General features: G+C 32.0%; 1 protein-coding gene across 2 annotated transcripts in view; it reads right to left on the bottom strand.

Annotated features, from left to right (window-relative positions):
• Window positions 1–12,748, bottom strand: part of LOC117168422 (15-hydroxyprostaglandin dehydrogenase [NAD(+)]-like) — a 66,126-nt gene extending 53,378 nt beyond the window's left edge. The window contains exon 1 of one of the 2 annotated variants that reach the window (XM_033354078.1): window positions 12,560–12,748. The gene's annotated coding sequence lies outside the window, so the exon portion shown is untranslated. The remainder of the gene's footprint in view (window positions 1–12,559) is intronic. The other variant, XM_033354063.1, reaches the window with a different exon arrangement.
• Between the last annotated feature and the right edge of the window lie 2,479 nt (window positions 12,749–15,227).

Genomic DNA, 15,227 nt, shown 5'->3' with positions numbered 1-15,227 from the left:
AACTTTTGTCAAAAATTCCGCTACGTAGTGACATACACTAGCCGTCCAATAAGACGACGAACGTGAGACTTTTACCGCCCAGCAGGACGACGGGGTGAGGGGTCCCCACTATTCTGCGCTGTGAGTGTGCACGGTGTAGAGCGAACTTATGTTTTGAGTGAGACATTAGGTCGTGTGCATTGCAGAGAAGAAAGTGGAGGAGATAGAGGATAGAGGAACAATGTCCAACATTGGTTTAAGATTGAACTGAGCTGCTTTTTCTTATTCCTCAACATTTTTTTGAAAACCTTATATAGTTCTCAAAGCACCTAGTTTTTCAAGCGTATTTTTCTTAAAATGACACCATGTACATAGAGAAAGTCTGGTGTGCGACATGAAGCCAGCCATAATCTTACTTATTTTCAAATCAAACACAATAGTTCCGCCAAAGCGATTAATATCAAGTTTAAAAGACATTTGGGATACAATGTCAACAATTTCCTCATTGTTCAACCCGAGTCCTGAGATGAAGAGCTTCTTAACTCTTCAATCGTTAAATTGTTTTGTGATTGCTTGTCCATATTCTTTACGGGTACTCTGCAATCTTGCAAACATTCGTAGATTGAATAGACAAGCGTATGTTCAAGTAACCTTGTCCACCATCGAGACAAAACTTTAAATAAACATGACAAGATGCACGCTTTCAATTACATGAGAAATTAGAGCCTTAACGAAATTGAGCCTGCAAATTCTTAACCTCGTTTGCTGTAATTAAGGGTTGACAAATTGCACTTGTCAGATATTTCTTTTCCTACTAACGAAGTCCATAATCATTTGTGGCCCAAGGGAATAAATAATGATAGAATGTTAGTGTTCACAAAACGCTAATATTATTTTGTAGATAATACAGATATTTTCATATAAAACTAAATCGAAATTTTCAAAACCACACGGAAAAAGTGTATTGGGTGAAGATTCCTTAAGATTTTCCTAAAGCTTGGACGTAGAGGTATTTAAAAAAAGTTGCAAACGCAATTGATTAAAACCAATTCTATGGAAATTTTTTTTTTTTTTTAAACAGTTTCTTTCGGTACTAGGTTTCAAATGCTAATTCCGTAGCATTGAGAAATACTTCTGCAAATACATTTGGGATTTTTCTAAAAGCCTTTATGTCTCAGCTTTACATTTTCATTCAAATTTTTATTTCAATCGAAACCTTTATTTAATATTTAAACGAAAAATAAATTTAAGGAATCTCGAGCAGATCACAGTTGATATACTTGATTCAATATTATCGAAATCGACTAGGTATTTTATTAAGATTCCTTAACTTTCTGTTCCAACTAGTCATGTTGTTAGTTTTAATAAAACAGTAGTTCATTGGGTTGTTACATTGAAAGAAACCAGTTACCATAATTCGATTATTCAATTTATAAAACGAAGTTCACGATAAGCAGTCTGATATAAGAGACTATAAGTACTGTTCTATAGGAGATAAAATTTTTTTTATATAATTGCGTTTACTTATCTTTATCTTTATACAATATACATTTAGAATATATATGGGACCAGAAATTATGAGAAAAGTATTAGATTTCACATTTTTCACAGCAAAATCTCCTCATGATGTCATAAATTTTGAATTGGTACCGATCGGGAGAAAAAAATTAATTACGAGAACAATGCTAAAAAAGTTAAATAATAATAACGACCCAAAAAATGAAAATTTTGAAAAAATGTTATAGGGCTATTTTATTGATGTAAAACTCTACCTTATCACGCATTCCCGAAGAAAAATCACCATCCATAAAAAAAGTGGCCCACTTGACAAATTTTGCCACTTCTCTATTTTAGTTAACTGCGTTTCTTCCTTCATTATTTTTTAAATTTCTTTCATTTTTTCTTTTAACTGTTTTTTCCATTATCTTCTTGATTGTTCTTGCAATTCTTTCTTTTTCTTCATCTTTCCATATTTAGCTTTTTGAATATTGATCAATTTTTGGATTCGATAGACCTAATCCAAAACATTATTTTTAAAATCTGAAAGAAATTCATTGAAGTGTATTGTAATTATGTGTGTAAATAGTAAAATTGTATATATGTATTAATTTAATTAACTATTCCACCAAATGTTCATTGACTGTGTCGATGCCAAAATTTTAACAATTCTTTCTTTTCAATATCCCCAGTCCATGATGCTTCCGATGAAGCATTTTGAAATTCTAAGAGTACTTCCGGAGACAGATTATCTTCAAAGTTTTAAAAAAAATTTTGTTGTTTAAACTCAATTCAACCCTTTGAATTATCCTGCTGATCTGACGACTCTTTTTTCTTTTTACTTTTCTTCAATAAATCATAATCTACAGCAGTAAGATTGAAAGGCCATAGCTCTGATGCTTTGAAACAATTCATAACATTATTTTTTTCATGATGAAAAACATTGGTTATTTACTCATAAAAGGTTTCGGTGGTCATCCAATCATTTTCTAATACCCAAATACCCCATCCTTTTGGAGTATTTTCAACAATTTTCTTCGGTGCATCTGTTTTATATGAGAACATAAGCATAGGGGAAGCATGAGCTCCATTCGCAGTATACATAAACAATACTGTGAAGCTTTCTTTTTCAGCATCAACTATCTTTTACACTGAGCGAGATTCTCTTTCTGCTATAACGTTTTAAAATCTGTACATAAAACTACAGATCTCTCATCACAGTTAAAAACTTTGTTGGAAGGAACTTCAAGTAAATCTTTTTCTTTTAAATATTTTTCTTGCTAACTTAACCATCTTTGTAATTCTTCTTGCCTCAAACTTGATCCAAACTTTAATGCTGTGATTTTCCAATAGTAGTACGATTAGTAATACGACTTGGGCGGTCATCTAAGAAGGGAGTCTTTTTTGCAGCATTGTCACATACTTCTGGACAGAGTCTCCGTATGCACTTGCAGCTTTTCTCAGAGAAACTCTTGAATTGATAGCCCTTGAGGCATTAAACAGGTCTTCAGATGTATAATTCGACGTTTCATTTTTCTTCTTTAAGACTTTTCCTGAATTGACAAAAACTTTGGACTTTTTATTCTTTTTGTTTTCTTTTCTTTGGGTTACTCTTTTCACACACTTGGATTTTAACTTCTTCTGTTGCAATTTTATATTTTTTTAACTGCCACACCTGCAGAATCTAGTCTGAAATAATTTAATTCAGATTGTGACTCTGATCATTGAAATAATTTTGTTTCAAAATATAATTCATCACTAAAATATTCTTCGTTATAGAAGTCATGTAGGTTTATAGGTTAAATATTATAGGTTAGGTTCCGAACATTTCAAATTCAATCACAGTTTCACTTACCATCAGGTAGATTTTGCCTTGCATAGATTATTTAAACTTATTTCTTAATCTGTATTCACAGCTATTATGAAAAATATTGCTATAGTCCCAAAAAAGCGAAATATCGTCTCATAAACAAGAACGTTCCACAGTTTCTTGTACGCATTGTTAGATGCGCCAAATTTAAATAAATTATTGAATTACCAGACGAAAATTCATACTTCAAGTCGTTTATTTAAAAGCTTTCGACTGAGTTACAAAACATCTTTGATATTCTTCAAGATTATGCTGTAACTGAAATTTAAAAACTGCCTAAGAGCTTACCATCTCACGCTTGCAGCTGTCTCTTCTGAATTCTTTTGGTGAGGCAAATACTTTATTCATTTTTTAAACAAACTATCTTGAAGCAATTATCCTAAAAGTACAAGGATTAAGTTTCTAAATTATCCTTAATTTAATTTATTCTTATACAGTCTCATTAAATAAGACATTATGTCATAGTACGGCCTTTTACCTTAAACATTTGGCATATCTTCCAAAAACTGTCCTCTATGGTTATGTGAGCCAAAAATGCATTTTTTAAATATAAAAACCGTAGATTCAGGCGTCACAAAAATGATTTTAAAGTAGATTTACGACGAATTGTCATTCGGAATTTCCAGCCCGATGACACTTGACAAAAGACTGAAGACGTCAAAACTAGAAGTATTTTACAAAACATTCAGTATTTAACTCTTAAAGCGCCATCCTATGTAACAATTTCACGAAGCGCCATGTGGGGTCGTGGGCTACCCCAGCCGGAGAATTGCATCCTGCATAGAGAGTATCCGTTATTTCAATTCAACAAAATTATTGGATACTCTCTAACTATGCCTTTAGTGTTGAGATAAGGTTATATTGATGAAACCATTTTTGGTGTGCGTTAAAAAAAGAATTTCTTACAAACACGTGAAAAATGACTTATTAACACAAAAAATCATAACTCAGTAAATTTTCACTATTTTTATCTAAAAATTGGATCTGTAACTCTCTAAATCTAGCTCCTCAAGATGAAAAACCTGGATAGTACAGTTCGGAAAAAAGGTATTTATTTGGAAATCTGAATTATGCCATTCCATTAAAAGTGAAAGGAACGATTTTTAATCATTATTTCATTATTTTCTCATGTAATTTTTTTATTTTTGCAGAATAATCGTTGCAAAATTATTACAAATAAGAAAATAGTGAAAGCGCTATTCTGTACCGACACAATACCCGTACATGAATACCCTGTGCTTTGGACACACCAGGTGGTTGCACGAATAACTAGCCTCTCGGGCCTTGTTGTCTTCTTTTCTACTGCACATGCAGCACCGCTTTCTTTTCTCGAGATGAGAGTTTTCTCTTTGTTCCACAAAGAGCCGATTTTTCTAAGAATATTCCCAATTTCCATCAGGATGTCTTTGCGGAACACTCCATTGGCAAAACGATACGTGGGGTCGTGGGGGACCCCAAGCGAGACGGCGACTGCTTGCAACGAATGCTGGATCTCTACTAATCTACGCAGCCACTTGCCATTGGTATATATCAGAAGAAGAGGTGTTTAACTATCGATAGAGGATGCCACCACATTTAAATTCCCAAATGGGGTTTCGCTATAATCGCGCGAATAAAAATTGTGGTCGCCCACGAACCACATGGCGCTTCAAGGGTTAAAAAAACTGACAAATTTCTTAAAATTATGATAAAAATTTAGAAGAAATATGTCCCAGTAATCGTGAAAGTTCCAAGAATTATGAAACTTGCCCATAGTTTAAATATATTGTTAAAAAATTTGCTTCATATAACTTTTAATGATAGAATCCATTTATTTTAAGCATGTCAGTGTACAATTAATTTTAATTGATTCAAATTACATGAAAAGCGACGGGATCACTGAAAGGTTTATCTTAGAAATTCAATAAATATACATAATTTATTACAATTCTGCTATTGCTTGGCAAAATGAATTAATTATATATCTTAAAATAATTGTCACTTAGGGAACATTAAAGAAACAATTAGGCATTTAATACAATTTCCCGTATTCTAATTGAATTGCCTCTCATCACATTGGACGACTGAAGATTTAATCTCGCAATTGCAGTTCAATGATTTCAATTGAATCATTTTTTTTTGCTGGGAATGCTAGAGCATCGTCAGTGGCGTAACTTCCTCACCGCAAGACCTCGCATTGCGGTGGGTCTTCCCTTACGCTCACGGTCAGCGGCAAAATTATATTTTAATTTCATTTTTAAACATTCTTGTGCATTTTAAAATAATTATTTATTTGAATTATAGTTATTCGAAAGTATATATTAACCATCCCTTAATTATTTAAACAAATCTGATATTTTTGAATACATTCAATATTATGTTTAAATCCGAGTTCCTAACCCACTAGTTTTCAATAGATTTCAGTGTAATTCAACGCATCTCCACCATTTTCAATTTTCAGAAAATACTTACAACGATTTGAAAACATCACATAAGATTCACAAAATTTACAGAAACAAATATCTAAGATTTGAAGACAAATTTAGCAGTAATTTAAGTCAGTTTAAAAGATATTTCCGAATTTTTGAATTTTAAAATAGATAAAAAAAAACACATTTTAATACTTTTTAAGATTTCTGAACATTTATAAAATATTTTTATTTTTTCCCAGGTTTTTACGGTCCTAACAATCTTCTTAATTGGTGTGTAATCTCTTCTCAACTAAAATAATTTTATTTTAAATTGTCTGGATTCCTTTTTTACGTATCTAAAATATTTCGAGATCTTCTCGGCTAATGAAAAAACGTAGCCTTATGGATTAATGCAGCTACAAGCAACTACAATTTTTAAAAATGTGGTGAAGTTTGAACTTATAATGATGTGCACAATGCTTTCCAATATACTAAATGAAGTAAATGTTTCATCAAAATTACTGAAGCAGAAAATATAGATTTCAGTCGTGCACTTTAAATCTCAAACACTGCAAGGAAACATTCGAAAAAGTACAGACTTGAGTGTGAAAGAAGTAAGAAGCATTTTGGTATTAGTAAAGAATTTTTGAAAATCAATGTCTTTAATCACACCTTAATGTATCTAAGGTCTTTTTAGACATTATCAATACATAGCTTACACAGAAATGATAAATTTCATATCATGAGGATTTCACAAAAGAATTCCCCTTAAAAGTCATCAAATTTATCCCATTTTTGAATAGTAACGGGTTCAATGAGACGCCTACAGTAAAATATGTTTTCCGCACTTTCCTCATTAAATACAGCTTCATGGAAAGCGATTTTTCAGAAGTAATCCCTTAAGAATTTGTTGAACCCAGCATGTTACAGTATAGCAACATGCGAAAGGACGTTCAGCAAATTAAAAATTATAAAATCCTATTTATGAAATAGAATGCATTAAAGTCGATTCTTAAATCTATCTCTACTGACAATCGAACTTAATGATGCAAAATAATTAGTTATTGAAATTGTTGTTAATAAGCTTGTCGAAATAAAAGCGAGACGAATTGCAATATAGCAACGTACAGATAATTTTTTAACGGTGCAGTACTAATTTTTAAGTCAGAACTAAGTAATAATTTATTATGTGAAATGTCTGAAATAAAATTTAATTTGTAATATATTATAAAAAGAACTATGTGAGATATATTTTTTAAATGTATTTCAGCTACACTTATCCGCAGTTTGCTGTTTAATTTTATAAGAGGGACCTCCTAAGCATTTCTGCGGTGGGGCCTACACAGTCGCACAGAAAATCGCGGACCCTCCAAAGTACACGAAAATCGATGTCTAATTAAGTTGCAACAAGTTTGAGCCACCCAGATTCAGTATGAGAATCTAGGGGGAAAGCAGCATTTAGAGACTGTTTTTTCTCATCCAGAGCAACATGAAGTGTCGTCTACAAACTGTCAGTCACCTGTTAACATGATTTTCTCAGGCGTTATTTGAGTGAAATAGATGTTGATAAGCAGTTAAGTTATGATAATCATTACATAACTTTTAATTTCCTCCCATTTACCAGTTACTATTAGTGTCTTGACATAAAAATTGTACTTGGCTTAGTATCATTTCCAAATCTTAGGTTAGTCGAAACCGACATGACAGTCAAACCACCAAAGCTGGGTTGCAAAAACTAATTCGTGGCCGTCTGCATTAAAATTGCTGCCTGTTCGTTCGAAGAAATTTCCTTTAGATTTTCTGTATTCAACAAAGTGAAGTTGGCTGGTGAGTGAGGCACAAATATCTAGAGTTCCTCTAGGGAGAGTTGTGTCACGTTACCCCCTCCACTAGCCGCCGCGAAACCGGTATCGGAAATACGTAACGAAGCGCGAAACATTTGATTTATTGTCAAGAAGAGGTTATAAGGCATTATATATTTTTGTATTGTGATTGTTTTGAAAGTAAACTTTTTCAATGAAGAATATAAAGAAAACTTGCTTTTCTACGTCAATGAAACTACGTTTGATACTTTCCAGGAAATGGAACCAATATTCAGATCATTACACCCGATTGCACAAAATTGCTCTTTCATCTAAGAATTTGTAATCAAGCTAAATTAAAAGAAAAAGACATTGAAAATAAATATGCTAGCAAAAGCATGGGTATGCCCATAACTTACCAATAACAATTGAGGTTCGATCTTCTTTCTTTAACTATAATTTGTCTTCCATTATTACTTTTATAGTATAATGTGTAAATTGCGAAATGTAATTTCAAATGGACGTTCGCCTGCAGCATGAATTCTCTTTGATATTCACTGGATAATTAAACAAATTTTAATTTAAATATAATTCCAACGAATCAGCAGTAAAAACTTTTCTACTTTATTCGTGTAATTAACATTTTAGTTGTATCATAAATCCTCTCTTACGTTTTACCTATTGTTCTGAAATCAAGACTTATTTGAAGGAAAAAAGTGTTTAGGGCTAAAAAAACATTACACACATCTATTGTTAAAAAGTATGTTTAACCTTATAAAAATACTTCTTTTATTTCTGATTTCTTAACTCTGTTTTGCAAAATATTACTCTAATGTGATCTTTATTTTGGTCTTCTCTATGATTGAATTAGGTTCATTTTTATTCAAAATAATTGAATCAAAAGATGTTGAACAGAAGGACATAACCTCCGAATTCAATTTATTTACTTTACTTCACAAACAATACAATTATAAAATTTTTCTCATGTTTTGTCTCATTTTATTTTTGTTCGTAAAAATTGAACATTTGTGGTATAAAACTTGATTTAGCCAATTAATTAATTAATATTGTAAAAATACAAGTCATAACAAAAATTATTTTTACATTTCAATCATTTTTAATTAACAAATCTAAATTATTAATATTGTTATCTTCATTATTACACCTACATTATTATTTTTATTACATTTATTTACTATTCTATCATTGACTGAACATTAAATTTGACTTGAAAGTCGCGCCAATTTCAAAACATTCTATTCCGTTTTCGTGGCACCAATCAAAAATGGAGTCAGTGGTGACACAACTCTCCCTAGAGGAACTCTCCAAATACCTAATTATATATGCAGACGGTGATGACTTTTCTTATACATGCCGTCGTTAGTTTAAATGTCGACGGCCATGACTAACCTAACATTTGGAAGTTGCATCAGGAAGTTATAATTTTATTCTAAGTGACTAGTACGCACTGTTTAATTAAAGAAAATTAAAAATTAGGTAAATATTATTTAAATTACTTTCCTTATTAACAATTATTTAGTTTAATATCGCAAAGCGATTAGTTTCTTTCACAGGTGTTCAGGTGGCTGACAGCCCGGTTCAGCATTTCACAACTCTCGGCATGAGCCAAAATTCAGTCTCCAAATGATACATTCCCCTAGATGCCCAGATGTGCAACTCTGTTCAGAGGAATAAATTTTAGAATGAACATTCTATCAAATTCTCATTGGAAGACTACTGAAATTTGAGCTGCAACAAATTTAACACCAGCTTCTTTGTGTATTTACGTCACTGAGCATCGTCTCTCAAATGGGGTTTTTTACATGCTTATCAGAGGAGGTATTAAATTTGTGTAAAATTTGAACCCCTCTGTTTTTTCAAATGTCCACGTTTTAAAATTCCCCGAATCCGAAAAACAGGTTTTTATGAATGTGTGTCTGTATGTATGGATGTATAAATGTCAGGCTGTGGGCATGATCACTTTTGAAAAAATGAATCTATTCGATTGGCCTTTGGCACACTCTCTCCGTGTCTGAAAATAAAGGTCAAGTTCGTTAGCCGGTCATATTTTGATAAAAATTCAAAAAGTTAGAGCATTTTGAACATTTTCGGGGACATTTTTTTCAAGGTTCAGAAATTTTCTTTACTAATATTTTTAGTATTTAAAAAGACAAACAATTTATCTTGATGACTTTTCTTAATATAACCAAATTTTACTAGAATGATAGTATTTACAAAATTCCAAAAAACACGAAAATCAACATTTGAAGCGAAATAGTGCACGGCATGAAAATAAATCAAGAGAAGAAAAATGTTTCTTTTTAAATTCACAAGCAGGTTATCATAATAACTTTTTGAACTTATTTTTAAAATCGAATATTCAAATTTTCATAGCATAGCGGAAAATCAAAAATTACATTTTGCGGTTAAACTGTGCAAAATAGGTGAAAAATAGACAGAAAAAATTGTGCATTTTAAAAAATTCTACAAATTTCTTACAAATCACGTTTGGTAGCTTGCGTATTTTGTGTTTTAATCTTGAAATACTATATTAACAGTAAAAAATCAGCCCGTTGTGTGGGCACATTTTCATCCCAACTACTTTTTTTTTTAATTCCTTTTTCGTCTCGTGTGTGGGGTTACAAAAAAATTTAATTTCTTTATATTTTTAATGCTATTTTTCACAATTTAAACAAAAAACAGAACTACCAAAACATTATTCATAAAAAATTAATTTTTACATTCTCATCAGAGAAGGTATTAGATTTGTGCAAAACTTGACACCCCCCCCCCCCCGGGGTTTGTCAGATGTCCAAGTTTTAAGACCCCCAAAATTCGAAAAACAGATTTTTACGAATGGAGCTGTATGTATGCATGTATGTATGTATGTATGTATGTATGTATGCATGCATGCATGCATGTCAGGCTATGGGCAGATAACTTTTGAAAAAATTAATCTATTCGATTGGCCTTTGGCACACTCTCTGAGTGTCAGAAACTAAAAGTCAAATTTGTTAGCCACCTATTTTTTATGAAAATTAAAAAAGTTAGAGCATTTTGAAAATTTTTAAAGACTTTTTTTCAAGTTTGAAAAATGTTCTGTATAGATATTTATAGCATTCAAAAAGACGAAAAATTTATCTTAATAACTTTTTTTATAGAACCAAAATTTACCAGAGCTCTAGCATTTACAAATTTCCAAAGAACACACGAAAATCAACATTTTAAGCGAAATAACGCATGACATGAAAAAAGTCGAAAAAAGAAAAATGATTCCTTATGAATGCCCACCAAGATTATCATAACTTTTTGAATTTCCTTGAAAAATCGAAAATTCAAATTTTGATAGCAAAAAAAAATAATGGAAAATCAAAAATTGCATCATGAAAATGAGATCATATGAAATCACATCTAATACCACGCTGCTGAAGGTTGGTAACCTTATCAGCATAAAACGCTAACCAGGTATTACTCTCGTTTAAAACTAATCGCCACCCCATTGCCGCAACCCCTCATTAATCGAAGTTTCGTGCGTCACTGAGGTTTGGGATATAATTTAGAAGTTTAAAAAATATATAATGGGAAATGAACAAATTCAGTTTTTGAGAACCTGGCAGAATTTGCAATAAAATGTTTAGTAACAAATTTTTTTTAAAAGAATGCGCATTTTTTAAACGAGACAATGTAACTGCGTCTCTTTTGATATCAATGCATGCTATGAATTGTAATAATATACATTTATGGAAAAAAAACCGAAGGGGCTTTAACAAAAGAGAATTTACTATCACCAAATTACTGTTATCGATGCTTTAACCTTTAGTTTTGAAAAATGTGCGCACACGTTTCGGGAATATACAAAGACCGAGTGCGAAGCGCGAGGTAAATACATTATCAAGCGCGAAGCGCAAGAAGCAACAGTCGCGCGCCCTAGGGCGCTCAAACTTGCAGGTCGCGCAAGCAGTGCGCGACGAGCATGTGCCCGCAAGGCGGGCAGATTAAAAAAAAATGTTGTATTTTTTTATTCATTCATAGAAAACTTGTACCAAAAATGCATATGAAAAGGAATTTTGAATACAATACAATTCATCGAGTTTGAATTAAATTGTGTTTCACCATAATTATCGACTGGAAATTAAATTTTGCAATTGCAATCAATCGATCTCGATCAAATCTTTTTTTTTCAGGATTTGTTAGAATACTGCTATTTTAGATTTTTTGGGAATCCGATCTTCTTTAATCCATATAGACGACTGTCTCTTGTATTGCATATGGAAGGAAGTAGTTCACAAAATAACAGACATTAAAATAAAAGTTTTTTTAAACTAAGAACTGAGCTTTGAAGATCTTGCCCTTAAAAAAAGGTGGAAAAATTTTTTTCATTTACGAATACTTTAATGCGCTTTAATTTCTGTTCTGACTATTTTCAGGTTGATTGCTCTAAATTGGATAAATTAGTTTAAAAAACAAACAATCTTTTCCCTTAAAAGAAAAACTAAGACATCTTTTTACCCGAATTTCTGAGTGAATGTGAACGACAACATAAATTAGTCAAGTCTGGTAGTCTTTGCCATACCATATTGGGTTATACTTCTGCTTTAACCGACGTTGCGACAGTAATTTTCAATGTTTTCCTAAAAGTTCGTTTCACAGGAGGTAGATCAGTAGAATAGTGGACCAGTTTTGACCAATGATGTCTGTAAAAACTCCAGGAGACGCCTCCTTGGTTAACTGTTCCACTGTATTACTAATTTACCTTAATAGGACTTTTGAACATATGTACAGGTAAAGGCATAAAATTACCTGCAAAAAATTTAAACTGACATTTTTCTGTTATTTTCAGCATTTTCAAAGGCGTTGATCTACCACACTGAATCGAACACATGGATCTTAATATAAATTGGCAAATGAAAGAGTTTTAGCAAATAAAGTTTTTTTTGTGTATGTTCTCACAAGAATACACCAAGAAATTTAAATATAAAAAATATATTTTGCATTACGTAATATAGTAGGGTCTCCCTTACCTTTTTTATGCAGAGAGACGAGTAGTAGAATAGGTTTTTTCTCAGGTAGTACCAATACTGACTAGTTTTATAAATGCTAGGTATATGTTGATTATCAAAGAATCAATGAACGACTGCACTTCTCCATCGATAGAGAAAGGTGACTTATCTCATCGCAACTGCCCCGAGACCTCAAAGTTAACCAGTACTTAATGACCTTACTTCATTTCGATTGCCGCTCAGACATGATTACGTAAATGTCACTGTAAACAAGTTTTTTGTATTCAAGCTGTGATATCACAGGCAAAAATTCTTCAAGGTATCAATATTTGTTATTTGTCTCTTATCGTCATTTGCTCTGATGAATCTAATCAAATACTGTCAATCTTCATCATTAATCGCTGAGTCTACATGATTGTTTAGTTTTTATTTTTACATTAAATGTACTTTTATTTGAGGAATAAGGTCACAATTCACTGATTTAAGTGTGCTTAAAGTATGAGAAATATCACCGAAGTCCTGCAATACAAATCATACCAATCGTCATCGAAAAAATTCGTACTAGGAAAAGATTACAGCACACAGTGAGGCAGGAGAACCGATGTGGTCGAAAGTCTTATTTTCATACTTACAAAAATTATAAATGAAATTATACCAGTAATACTCGGCAGGTCCTCCCTGCATGAATAGAGTTCTGCGCGAGATTGGAGAGAGCTTTTCAGTCCCTGTTTTTCCTCGAAAACGCTCGAAAATTGCAAATTCGGAAATAAGTAGGCTTCCGCGAGCATTAAAGAGGCTTTCGCGATATCCTAAAACTCCCTGCGTGCTCTGTCAGACCAAGTTCGCGCCGATGATTTTAGAGTATTGAGCGAGCACGTAGCGAGTTTTCAAAAAAATATTCAATGTTTCACAAGCCTCTTTAATGATTGAGGAAGACTACTTATTTCCGAATTCGCAATTTTCAATCGTTTTTGAGGGAAAATGAGGAGGACTTTCCGAGTATTAGGATTTTGCCTCGGGCAATTTTTCAAAATTTTGAAATTCTCTGTGCGGTTATTTATATTATTCGAACAATTTATCCTAATGACTTTTTCATAAAAACAAAAATTACCCTAGATGTAGCATGTACAACATTCGAAAAAACACAGGAAAATGAACATTTTAAACCAAATAACGCACGATATCAAAAAAGTCGTGAGAAGAAAAATATTTCTTTTTAAATGCCCTACAAGATCATTATAACAACTTTCTGAATTTTCTTAAAAACTCAAAAATTCAAATTTTGACAGCATACAAAATAATGAAAATTCGAAGAATTACATTTTTCGGTTAAACTATGCAAAATACGGTAAAAGATGAGTAGACAAAAATTGTACATTTGAAAAAGATCTACAAATGTATTATCAGCTACTTTTTGATAGGACGCGTTGTTTTGGCTTTAATCATGAAAAACACCATTAATAGTAAATAAAATCTACCCGCTGCGTGGGCACATTCTTATCACAACTTTTGTTTTTTAATTTCTATTTCATCTCATGCGTGGGGTTCAAAAAAGTAAATTTTTTATGTTTTTTATGATATTTTTTACGATTTAAGTCAATAACAAACTATCAAAAAAACTATTCATGACCAATCATTTTTACATTCTCATGAGAGAAGGTATTAGATTTGTATAAAATTTGCCCCCCCCCCCCCCCCCCCCCCCCCAACAGTTTTTATCAAAAGCTCTACATTTTGAAACCCCCTGAATCCAAAAAACATTCTTTTACGATTGTGTCTATCTGTATGTCTGTCTGCCTGTCTTTATGTCTGTCTGTCTATGAGCAGGATAACTTTTGAAAAAAAATAATCTATTAGATTGGCCTATGGTACATTCTTTTAATGTCCTAAGCTAAATGTCAAGTTCGATATGCAGCCATTTTGGATAAAAATACTAAAAGTAGGCCTATTTTGACAATGTTTGAGTCCAAATTTTTTCATTATTAAAAAATTCTCTGTACACTTGTTCATTGTACTTGAAAAGAAAAATGTTAATTTTCGATAGCCACAAGATAAGGAAAAATAAATAGATAACATTTTTTCACCGAAAGTAGAGCAACAAATTTTTATTACCCCCCACCCGCCAGTTTTTGTCAAATTTCCACGTTTTGAGACCCCATTAATCCGAAAAATAGGGTTTTACGAATGCGTCGGTCTGTCTGTCGGTCTGTATGTATAAAGCAGGTATGCCTGTCTGTCTGCGAGCACGATAACTTTTGAAAAAAGCATTCTATTATATTGGTCTCTGGTACACTCTTTTGGTTTCCTAAACTAAGGGCCAGGTTCATTAGCTGGCCATTTTGAATAGAAATTTGAAAACTGAGCGGATTTTGAATAATTTTGAGCACACTTTTTTTTAATTTAAAAATTTTCTGTGTGGATGTTTATATTATTCAAAAAGCTGAACAATTTATCCGGAAGACTTTTTACACAAAACTAAAAATTATCAGAGTTGAAGCATTTACAAAATTAAAAGAAAAACACGAAAATGAACCTTTTAAGCCAAATAACGTACAATATGCAAAAAAGGCAGAAGCAGAAAAAGTTTTAATTTTAAATTCCCTATAGGATTATTATAAAAACTTTTTGAATTTTCATAAAAACTCAAAAATTCGAATTTTTAAAGCATACAAAATAATGGATAATCCAA

Source organism: Belonocnema kinseyi, chromosome 1 (genome assembly GCF_010883055.1).
Source record: "Belonocnema kinseyi isolate 2016_QV_RU_SX_M_011 chromosome 1, B_treatae_v1, whole genome shotgun sequence".
In the NCBI taxonomy this organism is placed as follows: domain Eukaryota; kingdom Metazoa; phylum Arthropoda; class Insecta; order Hymenoptera; family Cynipidae; genus Belonocnema; species Belonocnema kinseyi.
Note: the sequence above shows the minus strand (reverse complement) of the source record. Positions and strands in the feature narration are given on the sequence as shown.